We start from the raw sequence: 19956 nt of genomic DNA on the forward strand, positions 1-19956 counted from the left end.
GAAAGGCACAACACCAGCCTGCTCTCTCACATATCCCTGCTGATCCAGAGGAAGGTACAACACCAGACTGCCCCCTCACATATCCCTGATGATCCAGAGGAAGGCACAACACCAGCCTGCTCCCTTACATATCCCTGATGATCCAGAGGAAGGCACAACACCCTGCTGATCCAGAGGAAGGCACAACACCAGCCTGCACCCTCACATATCACTCCTGATCCAGTGGAAGGCACAACACCAGCCTGCACCCTCACATATCCCTGCTGATCTAGAGGAAGGCACAACACCAGCCTGCTCCCTCACATATCCCTGCTGATCCAGAGGAAGGTACAACACCAGCCTGCTCCGTCACATATCCCTGCTGATCCAGAGGAAGACACAACATTAGCCTGCTCCCTCACATATCCCTGCTGATCCAGAGGAAGGCAACACCAGCCTGCAACCTCACATATCCCTGCTGATCCAGAGGAGGGCACACCACCCTGCACCCTCACATATCCCTGCTGATCCAGAGGAAGGCACAACACCAGCCTGCACCCTCACATATCTCTGCTGATCCTGAGGAAGGTACAACACCAGCCTGCTCCCTCACATATCCCTGCTGACCCAGAGGAAGGCACAACCCGAGCCTGCTCCCTAACATATCCCTGCTGATCCAGAGGAAGGCACAACACCAGCCTGCACCCTCACATATCCCTGCTGATCCAGAGGAAGGTACAACACCAGCCTGCTCCCTCACATATCCCTGCTGATCCAGAGGAAGACACAACACCAGCCTGCTTCCTCACATATCCCTGCTGATCCAGAGGAAGGCACAACATCCGCCTGCTCCCTCACATATTCCTGCTGATTCAGAGGAAGGTACAACACTAGCCTGCTCCCTCACATATCCCTGCTGATCCAGAGGAAGGCACAACACCAGCCTGCACCCTCACATATCCCTGCTGATCCAGAGGAAGGTACAACACCAGCCTGCTCCCTCACATATCCCTGCTGATCCAGAGGAAGGCAACACCAGCCTGCACCCTCACATATCCCTGCTGATCCAGAGGAAGGCACAACACCAGCCTGCTCCCTCACATATCCCTGCTGATCCAGAGGAAGGCACAACACCAGCCTGCTCCCTCACATATCCCTGCTGATCCAGAGTAGAAGGTACAACACCAGCCTGCTCCCTCACATATCCCTGCTGATCCAGAGGAAGGCACAACACCAGCCTGCACCCTCACATATCCCTGCTGATCCAGAGGAAGGTACAACACCAGCCTGCTCCCTCACATATCCCTGCTGATCCAGAGGAAGGCACAACACCAGCCTGCACCCTCACATATTCCTGCTGATCCAGAGGAAGGCACAACACCAGCCTGCTCCCTCACATATCCCTGCTGATCCAGAGTAGAAGGTACAACACCAGCCTGCTCCCTCACATATCCCTGCTGATCCAGAGGAAGGCACAACACCAGCCTGCTCCCTCACATATCCCTGCTGATCCAGAGAAAGGCACAACACCAGCCTGCTCTCTCACATATCCCTGCTGACCCAGAGGAAGTTACAACAGCAGACTTCCCCCTCACATATCCCTGATGATCCAGAGGAAGGCACAACACCAGCCTGCTCCCTTACATATCCCTGCTGATCCAGAGGAAGGCACAACACCCTGCTGATCCAGAGGAAGGCACAACACCAGCCTGCTCCCTCACATATCCCTGCTGATCCAGAGGAAGGCAACACCAGCCTGCTCCCTCACATATCCCTGCTGATCCAGAGGAAGGCACAACACCAGCCTGCTCCCTCACATATCCCTGCTGATCCAGAGGAAGGTACAACACCAGCCTGATCCCACACATATCCCTGCTGATCCAGAGGAAGGTACACCAGCCTGCACCTTCACATATCCATGCTGATCCAGAGGAAGGTACAACACCAGCCTGCTCCCTCACATATCCCTGCTGATCTAGAGGAAGGCACAACACCAGCCTGCTCCCTCACATATCCCTGCTGATCCAGAGGAAGGTACAACACCAGCCTGCACCCTCACATATCCCTGCTGATCCAGAGGAAGGCACAACACCACCCTGCTCCCTCACATATCCCTGCTGATCCAGAGGAAGCCACAACACCAGCCTGCACCCCCACATATCCCTGCTGATCCAGAGGAAGGTACAACACCAGCCTGCACCCTCACATATCCCTGCTGATCCAGAGGAAGACACAACACCAGCCTGCTCCCTCACATATCCCTGCTGATCCAGAGGAAAGTACAACACCAGCCTGTTCCCTCACATATCCCTGCTGATCCAGAGGAAGGTACAACACCAGCCTGCACCCTCACATATCCCTGCTGATCCAGAGGAAGGTACAACACCAGCCTGCACCCTCACATATCCCTGCTGATCCAGAGGAAGGCACAACACCAGCCTGCTCCCTCACATGTCCCTGCTGATCCAGAGAAAGGCACAACACCAGCCGGCACCCTCACATATTCCTGCTGATCCAGAGGAAGGCACAACACCAGCCTGCACCCTCACATATCCCTGCTGATACAGAGGAAGGTACAACGCCAGCCTGCACCCTCGCATATCCCTGCTGATCCAGAGGAAGGCACAACACCAGCCTGCTCCCTCACATATCCCTGCTGATCCAGAGTAATGCACAACACCAGGCTGCACCCTCACATATCCCTGCTGATCCAGAGAAAGGCACAACACCAGCCTGCTCTCTCACATATCCCTGCTGATCCAGAGGAAGGTACAACACCAGACTGCCCCCTCACATATCCCTGATGATCCAGAGGAAGGCACAACACCAGCCTGCTCCCTTACATATCCCTGCTGATCCAGAGGAAGGCACAACACCCTGCTGATCCAGAGGAAGGCACAACACCAGCCTGCACCCTCACATATCACTCCTGATCCAGTGGAAGGCAAAACACCAGCCTGCACCCTCACATATCCCTGCTGATCTAGAGGAAGGCACAACACCAGCCTGCTCCCTCACATATTCCTGCTGATCCAGAGGAAGGTACAACACCAGCCTGCTCCGTCACATATCCCTGCTGATCCAGAGGAAGACACAACATTAGCCTGCTCCCTCACATATCCCTGCTGATCCAGAGGAAGGCAACACCAGCCTGCACCCTCACATATCCCTGCTGATCCAGAGGAGGGCACACCACCCTGCACCCTCACATATCCCTGCTGATCCAGAGGAAGGCACAACACCAGCCTGCACCCTCACATATCTCTGCTGATCCTGAGGAAGGTACAACACCAGCCTGCTCCCTCACATATCCCTGCTGACCCAGAGGAAGGCACAACCCCAGCCTGCTCCCTAACATATCCCTGCTGATCCAGAGGAAGGCACAACACCAGCCTGCACCCTCACATATCCCTGCTGATCCAGAGGAAGGTACAACACCAGCCTGCTCCCTCACATATCCCTGCTGATCCAGAGGAAGACACAACACCAGCCTGCTTCCTCACATATCCCTGCTGATCCAGAGGAAGGCACAACATCAGCCTGCTCCCTCACATATTCCTGCTGATTCAGAGGAAGGTACAACACCAGCCTGCTCCCTCACATATCCCTGCTGATCCAGAGGAAGGCACAACACCAGCCTGCACCCTCACATATCCCTGCTGATCCAGAGGAAGGTACAACACCAGCCTGCTCCCTCACATATCCCTGCTGATCCAGAGGAAGGCAACACCAGCCTGCACCCTCACATATCCCTGCTGATCCAGAGGAAGGCACAACACCAGCCTGCTCCCTCACATATCCCTGCTGATCCAGAGGAAGGCACAACACCAGCCTGCTCCCTCACATATCCCTGCTGATCCAGAGTAGAAGGTACAACACCAGCCTGCTCCCTCACATATCCCTGCTGATCCAGAGGAAGGCACAACACCAGCCTGCACCCTCACATATCCCTGCTGATCCAGAGGAAGGTACAACACCAGCCTGCTGCCTCACATATCCCTGCTGATCCAGAGGAAGGCACAACACCAGCCTGCACCCTCACATATTCCTGCTGATCCAGAGGAAGGCACAACACCAGCCTGCACCCTCACATATCCCTGCTGATCCAGAGGAAGGTACAACACCAGCCTGCACCCTCGCATATCCCTGCTGATCCAGAGGAAGGCACAACACCAGCCTGCTCCCTCACATATCCCTGCTGATCCAGAGTAATGCACAACACCAGCCTGCACCCTCACATATCCCTGCTGATCCAGAGAAATGCACAATACCAACCTGCTCCCTCACATATCCCTGCTGATCCAGAGGAAGGCACAACACCAACCTGTACCCTCACATATCCCTGCTGATCCAGAGGAAGGCACAACACCAGCCTGCTCCCTCACATATCCCTGCTGATCCAGAGGAAGGCACAACCCCAGCCTGCACCCTCACATATCCCTGCTGATCCAGAGGAAGGTACAACACCAGCCTGCTCCCTTACATATCCCTGCTGATTCAGAGGAAGGCACAACACCAGCCTGCTCCCTCACATATCCCTGCTGATCCAGAGAAAGGCACAACACCAGCCTGCTCTCTCACATATCCCTGCTGATCCAGAGGAAGGTACAACACCAGACTTCCCCCTCACATATCCCTGATGATCCAGAGGAAGGCACAACACCAGCCTGCTCCCTCACATATCCCTGCTGATCCAGAGGAAGGCACAACACCAGCCTGCTCCCTCACATATCCCTGCTGATCCAGAGAAAGGCACAACACCAGCCTGCTCTCTCACATATTCCTGCTGACCCAGAGGAAGTTACAACAGCAGACTTCCCCCTCACATATCACTGATGATCCAGAGGAAGGCACAACACCAGCCTGCTCCCTTACATATCCCTGCTGATCCAGAGGAAGGCACAACACCCTGCTGATCCAGAGGAAGGCACAACACCAGCCTGCTCCCTCACATATCACTGCTGATCCAGAGGAAGGCACAACACCAGCCTGCTCCCTCACATATCCCTGCTGATCCAGAGGAAGGTAAAACACCAGCCTGATCCCACACATATCCCTGCTGATCCAGAGGAAGGTACACCAGCCTGCACCTTCACATATCCATGCTGATCCAGAGGAAGGTACAACACCAGCCTGCTCCCTCACATATCCCTGCTGATCCAGAGGAAGGCACAACACCAGCCTGCTCCCTCACATATCCCTGCTGATCCAGAGGAAGGTACAACACCAGCCTGCACCCTCACATATCCCTGCTGATCCAGAGGAAGGCACAACACCACCCTGCTCCCTCACATATCCCTGCTGATCCAGAGGAAGCCACAACACCAGCCTGCACCCCCACATATCACTGCTGATCCAGAGGAAGGTACAACACCAGCCTGCACCCTCACATATCCCTGCTGATCCAGAGGAAGACACAACACCAGCCTGCTCCCTCACATATCCCTGCTGATCCAGAGGAAAGTACAACACCAGCCTGCTCCCTCACATATCCCTGCTGATCCAGAGGAAGGTACAACACCAGCCTGCACCCTCACATATCCCTGCTGATCCAGAGGAAGGTACAACACCAGCCTGCACCCTCACATATCCCTGCTGATCCAGAGGAAGGCACAACACCAGCCTGCTCCCTCACATGTCCCTGCTGATCCAGAGAAAGGCACAACACCAGCCGGCACCCTCACATATTCCTGCTGATCCAGAGGAAGGCACAACACCTGCCTGCACCCTCACATATCCTTGCTGATACAGAGGAAGGTACATTGCCAGCCTGCACCCTCGCATATCCCTGCTGATCCAGAGGAAGGCACAACACCAGCCTGCTCCCTCACATATCCCTGCTGATCCAGAGTAATGCACAACACCAGGCTGCACCCTCACATATCCCTGCTGATCCAGAGAAAGGCACAACACCAGCCTGCTCTCTCACATATCCCTGCTGATCCAGAGGAAGGTACAACACCAGACTTCCCCCTCACATATCCCTGATGATCCAGAGGAAGGCACAACACCAGCCTGCTCCCTTACATATCCCTGCTGATCCAGAGGAAGGCACAACACCCTGCTGATCCAGAGGAAGGCACAACACCAGCCTGCACCCTCACATATCACTCCTGATCCAGTGGAAGGCACAACACCAGCCTGCACCCTCACATATCCCTGCTGATCTAGAGGAAGGCACAACACCAGCCTGCTCCCTCACATATCCCTGCTGATCCTGAGGAAGGTACAACACCAGCCTGCACCCTCACATATCCCTGGTGATCCAGAGGAAGGCACAACACCAGCCTGCTCCCTCACATATCCTTGCTGATCCAGAGGAAGGCACAACACCAGCCTGCACCCTCATGTATCCCTGCTGATCCAGAGGAAGGTACAACATCAGCCTGCACCCTCACATATCCCTGCTGATCCAGAGGAAGGCACAACACCAGCCTGCACCCTCACATATCCCTACTGATCCAGAGGAAGGCACAACACCAGCCTGCACCCTCGCATATCCCTGCTGATCCAGAGGAAGCCACAACACCAGCCTGCACCCCCGCATATCCCTGCTTATCCAGAGGAAGGCACAACACCAGTCTGCACCCTCACATATCCCTGCTGATCCAGAGGAAGGTACAACACCAGCCTGCACCCTCACATATCCCTGCTGGTCCAGAGGAAGGCACAACACCAGCCTGCTCCCTCACATATCCTTGCTGATCCAGAGTAATGCACAACACCAGCCTGCTCCCTCACATAGCACTGCTGATCCAGAGAAAGGAACAACACCAGCCTGCTCTCTCACATATCCCTGCTGATCCAGAGGAAGGTACAACACCAGACTGCCCCCTCACATATCCCTGATGATCCAGAGGAAGGCACAACACCAGCCTGCTCCCTTACATATCCCTGCTGATCCAGAGGAGGGCACAACACCCTGCTGATCCAGAGGAAGGCACAACACCAGCCTGCACCCTCACATATCACTCCTGATCCAGTGGAAGGCACAACACCAGCCTGCACCCTCACATATCCCTGCTGATCTAGAGGAAGGCATAACACCAGCCTGCTCCCTCACATATCCCTGCTGATCCAGAGAAAGGCACAACACCAGCCTGCTCTCTCACATATCCCTGCTGATCCAGAGGAAGGTACAACACCAGACTTCCCCCTCACATATCCCTGATGATCCAGAGGAAGGCACAACACCAGCCTGCTCCCTCACATATCCCTGCTGAACCAGAGGAAGGCACAACACCAGCCTGCTCCCTCACATATCCCTGCTGATCCAGAGAAAGGCACAACACCAGCCTGCTCTCTCACATATCCCTGCTGACCCAGAGGAAGTTACAACAGCAGACTTCCCCCTCACATATCCCTGATGATCCAGAGGAAGGCACAACACCAGCCTGCTCCCTTACATATCCCTGCTGATCCAGAGGAAGGCACAACACCCTGCTGATCCAGAGGAAGGCACAACACCAGCCTGCTCCCTCACATATCCCTGCTGATCCAGAGGAAGGCAACGCCAGCCTGCTCCCTCACATATCCCTGCTGATCCAGAGGAAGGCACAACACCAGCCTGCTCCCTCACATATCCCTGCTGATCCAGAGGAAGGTACAACACCAGCCTGATCCCACACATATCCCTGCTGATCCAGAGGAAGGTACCCCAGCCTGCACCTTCACATATCCATGCTGATCCAGAGGAAGGTACAACACCAGCCTGCTCCCTCACATATCCCTGCTGATCTAGAGTAAGGCACAACACCAGCCTGCTCCCTCACATATCCCTGCTGATCCAGAGGAAGGTACAACACCAGCCTGCACCCTCACATATCCCTGCTGATCCAGAGGAAGGCACAACACCACCCTGCTCCCTCACATATCCCTGTTGATCCAGAGGAAGCCACAACACTAGCCTGCACCCCCACATATCCCTGCTGATCCAGAGGAAGGTACAACACCAGCCTGCACCCTCACATATCCCTGCTGATCCAGAGGAAGACACAACACCAGCCTGCTCCCTCACATATCCCTGCTGATCCAGAGGAAAGTACAACACCAGCCTGTTCCCTCACATATCCCTGCTGATCCAGAGGAAGGTACAACACCAGCCTGCACCCTCACATATCCCTGCTGATCCAGAGGAAGGTACAACACCAGCCTGCACCCTCACATATCCCTGCTGATCCAGAGGAAGGCACAACACCAGCCTGCTCCCTCACATGTCCCTGCTGATCCAGAGAAAGGCACAACACCAGCCGGCACCCTCACATATTCCTGCTGATCCAGAGGAAGGCACAACACCAGCCTGCACCCTCACATATCCCTGCTGATACAGAGGAAGGTACAACGCCAGCCTGCACCCTCACATATCCCTGCTGATCCAGAGGAAGGCACAACACCAGCCTGCACCCTCACATATCCCTGCTGATCCAGAGGAAGGTACAACACCAGCCTGCTCCCTCACATATCCCTGCTGATCCAGAGGAAGGCACAACATCAGCCTGCACCCTCACATATTCCTGCTGATCCAGAGGAAGGCACAACACCAGCCTGCACCCTCACATATCCCTGCTGATCCAGAGAAAGGCACAATACCAGCCTGCTCCCTCACATATCCCTGCTGATCCAGAGGAAGGCACAACACCAACCTGTACCCTCACATATCCCTGCTGATCCAGAGGAAGGCACAACACCAGCCTGCTCCCTCACATATCCCTGCTGATCCAGAGGAAGGCACAACACCAGCCTGCACCCTCACATATCCCTGCTGATCCAGAGGAAGGTACAACACCAGCCTGCTCCCTTACATATCCCCGCTGATTCAGAGGAAGGCACAACACCAGCCTGCTCCCTCACATATCCCTGCTGGTCCAGAGAAAGGCACAACACCAGCCTGCTCTCTCACATATCCCTGCTGATCCAGAGGAAGGTACAACACCAGACTTCCCCCTCACATATCCCTGATGATCCAGAGGAAGGCACAACACCAGCCTGCTCCCTCACATATCCCTGCTGATCCAGAGGAAGGCACAACACCAGCCTGCTCCCTCACATATCCCTGCTGATCCAGAGAAAGGCACAACACCAGCCTGCTCTCTCACATATCCCTGCTGACCCAGAGGAAGTTACAACAGCAGACGTCCCCCTCACATATCCCTGATGATCCAGAGGAAGGCACAACACCAGCCTGCTCCCTTACATATCCCTGCTGATCCAGAGGAAGGCACAACACCCTGCTGATCCAGAGGAAGGCACAACACCAGCCTGCTCCCTCACATATCCCTGCTGATCCAGAGGAAGGCAACACCAGCCTGCTCCCTCACATATCCCTGCTGATCCAGAGGAAGGCACAACACCAGCCTGCTCCCTCACATATCCCTGCTGATCCAGAGGAAGGTACAACACCAGCCGGATCCCACACATATCCCTGCTGATCCAGAGGAAGGTACACCAGCCTGCACCTTCACATATCCATGCTGATCCAGAGGAAGATACAACACCAGCCTGCTCCCTCACATATCCCTGCTGATCTAGAGGAAGGCACAACACCAGCCTGCTCCCTCACATATCCCTGCTGATCCAGAGGAAGGTACAACACCAGCCTGCACCCTCACATATCCCTGCTGATCCAGAGGAAGGCACAACACCACCCTGCTCCCTCACATATCCCTGCTGATCCAGAGGAAGCCACAACACCAGCCTGCACCCCCACATATCCCTGCTGATCCAGAGGAAGGTACAACACCAGCCTGCACCCTCACATATCCCTGCTGATCCAGAGGAAGACACAACACCAGCCTGCTCCCTCACATATCCCTGCTGATCCAGAGGAAAGTACAACACCAGCCTGTTCCCTCACATATCCCTGCTGATCCAGAGGAAGGTACAACACCAGCCTGTACCCTCACATATCCCTGCTGATCCAGAGGAAGGTACAACACCAGCCTGCACCCTCACATATCCCTGCTGATCCAGAGGAAGGCACAACACCAGCCTGCTCCCTCACATGTCCCTGCTGATCCAGAGAAAGGCACAACACCAGCCGGCACCCTCACATATTCCTGCTGATCCAGAGGAAGGCACAACACCAGCCTGCACCCTCACATATCCCTGCTGATACAGAGGAAGGTACAACGCCAGCCTGCACCCTCGCATATCCCTGCTGATCCAGAGGAAGGCACAACACCAGCCTGCTCCCTCACATATCCCTGCTGATCCAGAGTAATGCACAACACCAGGCTGCACCCTCACATATCCCTGCTGATCCAGAGAAAGGCACAACACCAGCCTGCTCTCTCACATATCCCTGCTGATCCAGAGGAAGGTACAACACCAGACTGCCCCCTCACATATCCCTGATGATCCAGAGGAAGGCACAACACCAGCCTGCTCCCTTACATATCCCTGATGATCCAGAGGAAGGCACAACACCCTGCTGATCCAGAGGAAGGCACAACACCAGCCTGCACCCTCACATATCACTCCTGATCCAGTGGAAGGCACAACACCAGCCTGCACCCTCACATATCCCTGCTGATCTAGAGGAAGGCACAACACCAGCCTGCTCCCTCACATATCCCTGCTGATCCAGAGGAAGGTACAACACCAGCCTGCTCCGTCACATATCCCTGCTGATCCAGAGGAAGACACAACATTAGCCTGCTCCCTCACATATCCCTGCTGATCCAGAGGAAGGCAACACCAGCCTGCACCCTCACATATCCCTGCTGATCCAGAGGAGGGCACACCACCCTGCACCCTCACATATCCCTGCTGATCCAGAGGAAGGCACAACACCAGCCTGCACCCTCACATATCTCTGCTGATCCTGAGGAAGGTACAACACCAGCCTGCTCCCTCACATATCCCTGCTGACCCAGAGGAAGGCACAACCCGAGCCTGCTCCCTAACATATCCCTGCTGATCCAGAGGAAGGCACAACACCAGCCTGCACCCTCACATATCCCTGCTGATCCAGAGGAAGGTACAACACCAGCCTGCTCCCTCACATATCCCTGCTGATCCAGAGGAAGACACAACACCAGCCTGCTTCCTCACATATCCCTGCTGATCCAGAGGAAGGCACAACATCCGCCTGCTCCCTCACATATTCCTGCTGATTCAGAGGAAGGTACAACACTAGCCTGCTCCCTCACATATCCCTGCTGATCCAGAGGAAGGCACAACACCAGCCTGCACCCTCACATATCCCTGCTGATCCAGAGGAAGGTACAACACCAGCCTGCTCCCTCACATATCCCTGCTGATCCAGAGGAAGGCAACACCAGCCTGCACCCTCACATATCCCTGCTGATCCAGAGGAAGGCACAACACCAGCCTGCTCCCTCACATATCCCTGCTGATCCAGAGGAAGGCACAACACCAGCCTGCTCCCTCACATATCCCTGCTGATCCAGAGTAGAAGGTACAACACCAGCCTGCTCCCTCACATATCCCTGCTGATCCAGAGGAAGGCACAACACCAGCCTGCACCCTCACATATCCCTGCTGATCCAGAGGAAGGTACAACACCAGCCTGCTCCCTCACATATCCCTGCTGATCCAGAGGAAGGCACAACACCAGCCTGCACCCTCACATATTCCTGCTGATCCAGAGGAAGGCACAACACCAGCCTGCTCCCTCACATATCCCTGCTGATCCAGAGTAGAAGGTACAACACCAGCCTGCTCCCTCACATATCCCTGCTGATCCAGAGGAAGGCACAACACCAGCCTGCTCCCTCACATATCCCTGCTGATCCAGAGAAAGGCACAACACCAGCCTGCTCTCTCACATATCCCTGCTGACCCAGAGGAAGTTACAACAGCAGACTTCCCCCTCACATATCCCTGATGATCCAGAGGAAGGCACAACACCAGCCTGCTCCCTTACATATCCCTGCTGATCCAGAGGAAGGCACAACACCCTGCTGATCCAGAGGAAGGCACAACACCAGCCTGCTCCCTCACATATCCCTGCTGATCCAGAGGAAGGCAACACCAGCCTGCTCCCTCACATATCCCTGCTGATCCAGAGGAAGGCACAACACCAGCCTGCTCCCTCACATATCCCTGCTGATCCAGAGGAAGGTACAACACCAGCCTGATCCCACACATATCCCTGCTGATCCAGAGGAAGGTACACCAGCCTGCACCTTCACATATCCATGCTGATCCAGAGGAAGGTACAACACCAGCCTGCTCCCTCACATATCCCTGCTGATCTAGAGGAAGGCACAACACCAGCCTGCTCCCTCACATATCCCTGCTGATCCAGAGGAAGGTACAACACCAGCCTGCACCCTCACATATCCCTGCTGATCCAGAGGAAGGCACAACACCACCCTGCTCCCTCACATATCCCTGCTGATCCAGAGGAAGCCACAACACCAGCCTGCACCCCCACATATCCCTGCTGATCCAGAGGAAGGTACAACACCAGCCTGCACCCTCACATATCCCTGCTGATCCAGAGGAAGACACAACACCAGCCTGCTCCCTCACATATCCCTGCTGATCCAGAGGAAAGTACAACACCAGCCTGTTCCCTCACATATCCCTGCTGATCCAGAGGAAGGTACAACACCAGCCTGCACCCTCACATATCCCTGCTGATCCAGAGGAAGACACAACACCAGCCTGCTCCCTCACATATCCCTGCTGATCCAGAGGAAAGTACAACACCAGCCTGTTCCCTCACATATCCCTGCTGATCCAGAGGAAGGTACAACACCAGCCTGCTCCCTCACATATCCCTGCTGATCCAGAGGAAAGTACAACACCAGCCTGTTCCCTCACATATCCCTGCTGATCCAGAGGAAGGTACAACACCAGCCTGCTCCCTCACATATCCCTGCTGATCCAGAGGAAGGCACAACATCAGCCTGCACCCTCACATATTCCTGCTGATCCAGAGGAAGGCACAACACCAGCCTGCACCCTCACATATCCCTGCTGATCCAGAGAAAGGCACAATACCAGCCTGCTCCCTCACATATCCCTGCTGATCCAGAGGAAGGCACAACACCAACCTGTACCCTCACATATCCCTGCTGATCCAGAGGAAGGCACAACACCAGCCTGCTCCCTCACATATCCCTGCTGATCCAGAGGAAGGCACAACACCAGCCTGCACCCTCACATATCCCTGCTGATCCAGAGGAAGGTACAACACCAGCCTGCTCCCTTACATATCCCCGCTGATTCAGAGGAAGGCACAACACCAGCCTGCTCCCTCACATATCCCTGCTGGTCCAGAGAAAGGCACAACACCAGCCTGCTCTCTCACATATCCCTGCTGATCCAGAGGAAGGTACAACACCAGACTTCCCCCTCACATATCCCTGATGATCCAGAGGAAGGCACAACACCAGCCTGCTCCCTCACATATCCCTGCTGATCCAGAGGAAGGCACAACACCAGCCTGCTCCCTCACATATCCCTGCTGATCCAGAGAAAGGCACAACACCAGCCTGCTCTCTCACATATCCCTGCTGACCCAGAGGAAGTTACAACAGCAGACGTCCCCCTCACATATCCCTGATGATCCAGAGGAAGGCACAACACCAGCCTGCTCCCTTACATATCCCTGCTGATCCAGAGGAAGGCACAACACCCTGCTGATCCAGAGGAAGGCACAACACCAGCCTGCTCCCTCACATATCCCTGCTGATCCAGAGGAAGGCAACACCAGCCTGCTCCCTCACATATCCCTGCTGATCCAGAGGAAGGCACAACACCAGCCTGCTCCCTCACATATCCCTGCTGATCCAGAGGAAGGTACAACACCAGCCGGATCCCACACATATCCCTGCTGATCCAGAGGAAGGTACACCAGCCTGCACCTTCACATATCCATGCTGATCCAGAGGAAGATACAACACCAGCCTGCTCCCTCACATATCCCTGCTGATCTAGAGGAAGGCACAACACCAGCCTGCTCCCTCACATATCCCTGCTGATCCAGAGGAAGGTACAACACCAGCCTGCACCCTCACATATCCCTGCTGATCCAGAGGAAGGCACAACACCACCCTGCTCCCTCACATATCCCTGCTGATCCAGAGGAAGCCACAACACCAGCCTGCACCCCCACATATCCCTGCTGATCCAGAGGAAGGTACAACACCAGCCTGCACCCTCACATATCCCTGCTGATCCAGAGGAAGACACAACACCAGCCTGCTCCCTCACATATCCCTGCTGATCCAGAGGAAAGTACAACACCAGCCTGTTCCCTCACATATCCCTGCTGATCCAGAGGAAGGTACAACACCAGCCTGTACCCTCACATATCCCTGCTGATCCAGAGGAAGGTACAACACCAGCCTGCACCCTCACATATCCCTGCTGATCCAGAGGAAGGCACAACACCAGCCTGCTCCCTCACATGTCCCTGCTGATCCAGAGAAAGGCACAACACCAGCCGGCACCCTCACATATTCCTGCTGATCCAGAGGAAGGCACAACACCAGCCTGCACCCTCACATATCCCTGCTGATACAGAGGAAGGTACAACGCCAGCCTGCACCCTCGCATATCCCTGCTGATCCAGAGGAAGGCACAACACCAGCCTGCTCCCTCACATATCCCTGCTGATCCAGAGTAATGCACAACACCAGGCTGCACCCTCACATATCCCTGCTGATCCAGAGAAAGGCACAACACCAGCCTGCTCTCTCACATATCCCTGCTGATCCAGAGGAAGGTACAACACCAGACTGCCCCCTCACATATCCCTGATGATCCAGAGGAAGGCACAACACCAGCCTGCTCCCTTACATATCCCTGATGATCCAGAGGAAGGCACAACACCCTGCTGATCCAGAGGAAGGCACAACACCAGCCTGCACCCTCACATATCACTCCTGATCCAGTGGAAGGCACAACACCAGCCTGCACCCTCACATATCCCTGCTGATCTAGAGGAAGGCACAACACCAGCCTGCTCCCTCACATATCCCTGCTGATCCAGAGGAAGGTACAACACCAGCCTGCTCCGTCACATATCCCTGCTGATCCAGAGGAAGACACAACATTAGCCTGCTCCCTCACATATCCCTGCTGATCCAGAGGAAGGCAACACCAGCCTGCACCCTCACATATCCCTGCTGATCCAGAGGAGGGCACACCACCCTGCACCCTCACATATCCCTGCTGATCCAGAGGAAGGCACAACACCAGCCTGCACCCTCACATATCTCTGCTGATCCTGAGGAAGGTACAACACCAGCCTGCTCCCTCACATATCCCTGCTGACCCAGAGGAAGGCACAACCCGAGCCTGCTCCCTAACATATCCCTGCTGATCCAGAGGAAGGCACAACACCAGCCTGCACCCTCACATATCCCTGCTGATCCAGAGGAAGGTACAACACCAGCCTGCTCCCTCACATATCCCTGCTGATCCAGAGGAAGACACAACACCAGCCTGCTTCCTCACATATCCCTGCTGATCCAGAGGAAGGCACAACATCCGCCTGCTCCCTCACATATTCCTGCTGATTCAGAGGAAGGTACAACACTAGCCTGCTCCCTCACATATCCCTGCTGATCCAGAGGAAGGCACAACACCAGCCTGCACCCTCACATATCCCTGCTGATCCAGAGGAAGGTACAACACCAGCCTGCTCCCTCACATATCCCTGCTGATCCAGAGGAAGGCAACACCAGCCTGCACCCTCACATATCCCTGCTGATCCAGAGGAAGGCACAACACCAGCCTGCTCCCTCACATATCCCTGCTGATCCAGAGGAAGGCACAACACCAGCCTGCTCCCTCACATATCCCTGCTGATCCAGAGTAGAAGGTACAACACCAGCCTGCTCCCTCACATATCCCTGCTGATCCAGAGGAAGGCACAACACCAGCCTGCACCCTCACATATCCCTGCTGATCCAGAGGAAGGTACAACACCAGCCTGCTCCCTCACATATCCCTGCTGATCCAGAGGAAGGCACAACACCAGCCTGCACCCTCACATATTCCTGCTGATCCAGAGGAAGGCACAACACCAGCCTGCTCCCTCACATATCCCTGCTGATCCAGAGTAGAAGGTACAACACCAGCCTGCTCCCTCACATATCCCTGCTGATCCAGAGGAAGGCACAACACCAGCCTGCTCCCTCACATATCCCTGCTGATCCAGAGAAAGGCACAACACCAGCCTGCTCTCTCACATATCCCTGCTGACCCAGAGGAAGTTACAACAGCAGACTTCCCCCTCACATATCCCTGATGATCCAGAGGAAGGCACAACACCAGCCTGCTCCCTTACATATCCCTGCTGATCCAGAGGAAGGCACAACACCCTGCTGATCCAGAGGAAGGCACAACACCAGCCTGCTCCCTCACATATCCCTGCTGATCCAGAGGAAGGCAACACCAGCCTGCTCCCTCACATATCCCTGCTGATCCAGAGGAAGGCACAACACCAGCCTGCTCCCTCACATATCCCTGCTGATCCAGAGGAAGGTACAACACCAGCCTGATCCCACACATATCCCTGCTGATCCAGAGGAAGGTACACCAGCCTGCACCTTCACATATCCATGCTGATCCAGAGGAAGGTACAACACCAGCCTGCTCCCTCACATATCCCTGCTGATCTAGAGGAAGGCACAACACCAGCCTGCTCCCTCACATATCCCTGCTGATCCAGAGGAAGGTACAACACCAGCCTGCACCCTCACATATCCCTGCTGATCCAGAGGAAGGCACAACACCACCCTGCTCCCTCACATATCCCTGCTGATCCAGAGGAAGCCACAACACCAGCCTGCACCCCCACATATCCCTGCTGATCCAGAGGAAGGTACAACACCAGCCTGCACCCTCACATATCCCTGCTGATCCAGAGGAAGACACAACACCAGCCTGCTCCCTCACATATCCCTGCTGATCCAGAGGAAAGTACAACACCAGCCTGTTCCCTCACATATCCCTGCTGATCCAGAGGAAGGTACAACACCAGCCTGCACCCTCACATATCCCTGCTGATCCAGAGGAAGGTACAACACCAGCCTGCACCCTCACATATCCCTGCTGATCCAGAGGAAGGCACAACACCAGCCTGCTCCCTCACATGTCCCTGCTGATCCAGAGAAAGGCACAACACCAGCCGGCACCCTCACATATTCCTGCTGATCCAGAGGAAGGCACAACACCAGCCTGCACCCTCACATATCCCTGCTGATACAGAGGAAGGTACAACGCCAGCCTGCACCCTCGCATATCCCTGCTGATCCAGAGGAAGGCACAACACCAGCCTGCTCCCTCACATATCCCTGCTGATCCAGAGTAATGCACAACACCAGGCTGCACCCTCACATATCCCTGCTGATCCAGAGAAAGGCACAACACCAGCCTGCTCTCTCACATATCCCTGCTGATCCAGAGGAAGGTACAACACCAGACTGCCCCCTCACATATCCCTGATGATCCAGAGGAAGGCACAACACCAGCCTGCTCCCTTACATATCCCTGCTGATCCAGAGGAAGGCACAACACCCTGCTGATCCAGAGGAAGGCACAACACCAGCCTGCACCCTCACATATCACTCCTGATCCAGTGGAAGGCAAAACACCAGCCTGCACCCTCACATATCCCTGCTGATCTAGAGGAAGGCACAACACCAGCCTGCTCCCTCACATATTCCTGCTGATCCAGAGGAAGGTACAACACCAGCCTGCTCCGTCACATATCCCTGCTGATCCAGAGGAAGACACAACATTAGCCTGCTCCCTCACATATCCCTGCTGATCCAGAGGAAGGCAACACCAGCCTGCACCCTCACATATCCCTGCTGATCCAGAGGAGGGCACACCACCCTGCACCCTCACATATCCCTGCTGATCCAGAGGAAGGCACAACACCAGCCTGCACCCTCACATATCTCTGCTGATCCTGAGGAAGGTACAACACCAGCCTGCTCCCTCACATATCCCTGCTGACCCAGAGGAAGGCACAACCCCAGCCTGCTCCCTAACATATCCCTGCTGATCCAGAGGAAGGCACAACACCAGCCTGCACCCTCACATATCCCTGCTGATCCAGAGGAAGGTACAACACCAGCCTGCTCCCTCACATATCCCTGCTGATCCAGAGGAAGACACAACACCAGCCTGCTTCCTCACATATCCCTGCTGATCCAGAGGAAGGCACAACATCAGCCTGCTCCCTCACATATTCCTGCTGATTCAGAGGAAGGTACAACACCAGCCTGCTCCCTCACATATCCCTGCTGATCCAGAGGAAGGCACAACACCAGCCTGCACCCTCACATATCCCTGCTGATCCAGAGGAAGGTACAACACCAGCCTGCTCCCTCACATATCCCTGCTGATCCAGAGGAAGGCAACACCAGCCTGCACCCTCACATATCCCTGCTGATCCAGAGGAAGGCACAACACCAGCCTGCTCCCTCACATATCCCTGCTGATCCAGAGGAAGGCACAACACCAGCCTGCTCCCTCACATATCCCTGCTGATCCAGAGTAGAAGGTACAACACCAGCCTGCTCCCTCACATATCCCTGCTGATCCAGAGGAAGGCACAACACCAGCCTGCACCCTCACATATCCCTGCTGATCCAGAGGAAGGTACAACACCAGCCTGCTGCCTCACATATCCCTGCTGATCCAGAGGAAGGCACAACACCAGCCTGCACCCTCACATATTCCTGCTGATCCAGAGGAAGGCACAACACCAGCCTGCACCCTCACATATCCCTGCTGATCCAGAGGAAGGTACAACACCAGCCTGCACCCTCGCATATCCCTGCTGATCCAGAGGAAGGCACAACACCAGCCTGCTCCCTCACATATCCCTGCTGATCCAGAGTAATGCACAACACCAGCCTGCACCCTCACATATCCCTGCTGATCCAGAGAAATGCACAATACCAACCTGCTCCCTCACATATCCCTGCTGATCCAGAGGAAGGCACAACACCAACCTGTACCCTCACATATCCCTGCTGATCCAGAGGAAGGCACAACACCAGCCTGCTCCCTCACATATCCCTGCTGATCCAGAGGAAGGCACAACCCCAGCCTGCACCCTCACATATCCCTGCTGATCCAGAGGAAGGTACAACACCAGCCTGCTCCCTTACATATCCCTGCTGATTCAGAGGAAGGCACAACACCAGCCTGCTCCCTCACATATCCCTGCTGATCCAGAGAAAGGCACAACACCAGCCTGCTCTCTCACATATCCCTGCTGATCCAGAGGAAGGTACAACACCAGACTTCCCCCTCACATATCCCTGATGATCCAGAGGAAGGCACAACACCAGCCTGCTCCCTCACATATCCCTGCTGATCCAGAGGAAGGCACAACACCAGCCTGCTCCCTCACATATCCCTGCTGATCCAGAGAAAGGCACAACACCAGCCTGCTCTCTCACATATTCCTGCTGACCCAGAGGAAGTTACAACAGCAGACTTCCCCCTCACATATCACTGATGATCCAGAGGAAGGCACAACACCAGCCTGCTCCCTTACATATCCCTGCTGATCCAGAGGAAGGCACAACACCCTGCTGATCCAGAGGAAGGCACAACACCAGCCTGCTCCCTCACATATCACTGCTGATCCAGAGGAAGGCACAACACCAGCCTGCTCCCTCACATATCCCTGCTGATCCAGAGGAAGGTAAAACACCAGCCTGATCCCACACATATCCCTGCTGATCCAGAGGAAGGTACACCAGCCTGCACCTTCACATATCTATGCTGATCCAGAGGAAGGTACAACACCAGCCTGCTCCCTCACATATCCCTGCTGATCCAGAGGAAGGCACAACACCAGCCTGCTCCCTCACATATCCCTGCTGATCCAGAGGAAGGTACAACACCAGCCTGCACCCTCACATATCCCTGCTGATCCAGAGGAAGGCACAACACCACCCTGCTCCCTCACATATCCCTGCTGATCCAGAGGAAGCCACAACACCAGCCTGCACCCCCACATATCACTGC

The sequence above is a fragment of the Hyperolius riggenbachi genome, chromosome 10 (assembly GCF_040937935.1).
Source record: "Hyperolius riggenbachi isolate aHypRig1 chromosome 10, aHypRig1.pri, whole genome shotgun sequence".
Classification (NCBI taxonomy): Eukaryota; Metazoa; Chordata; class Amphibia; order Anura; family Hyperoliidae; genus Hyperolius; species Hyperolius riggenbachi.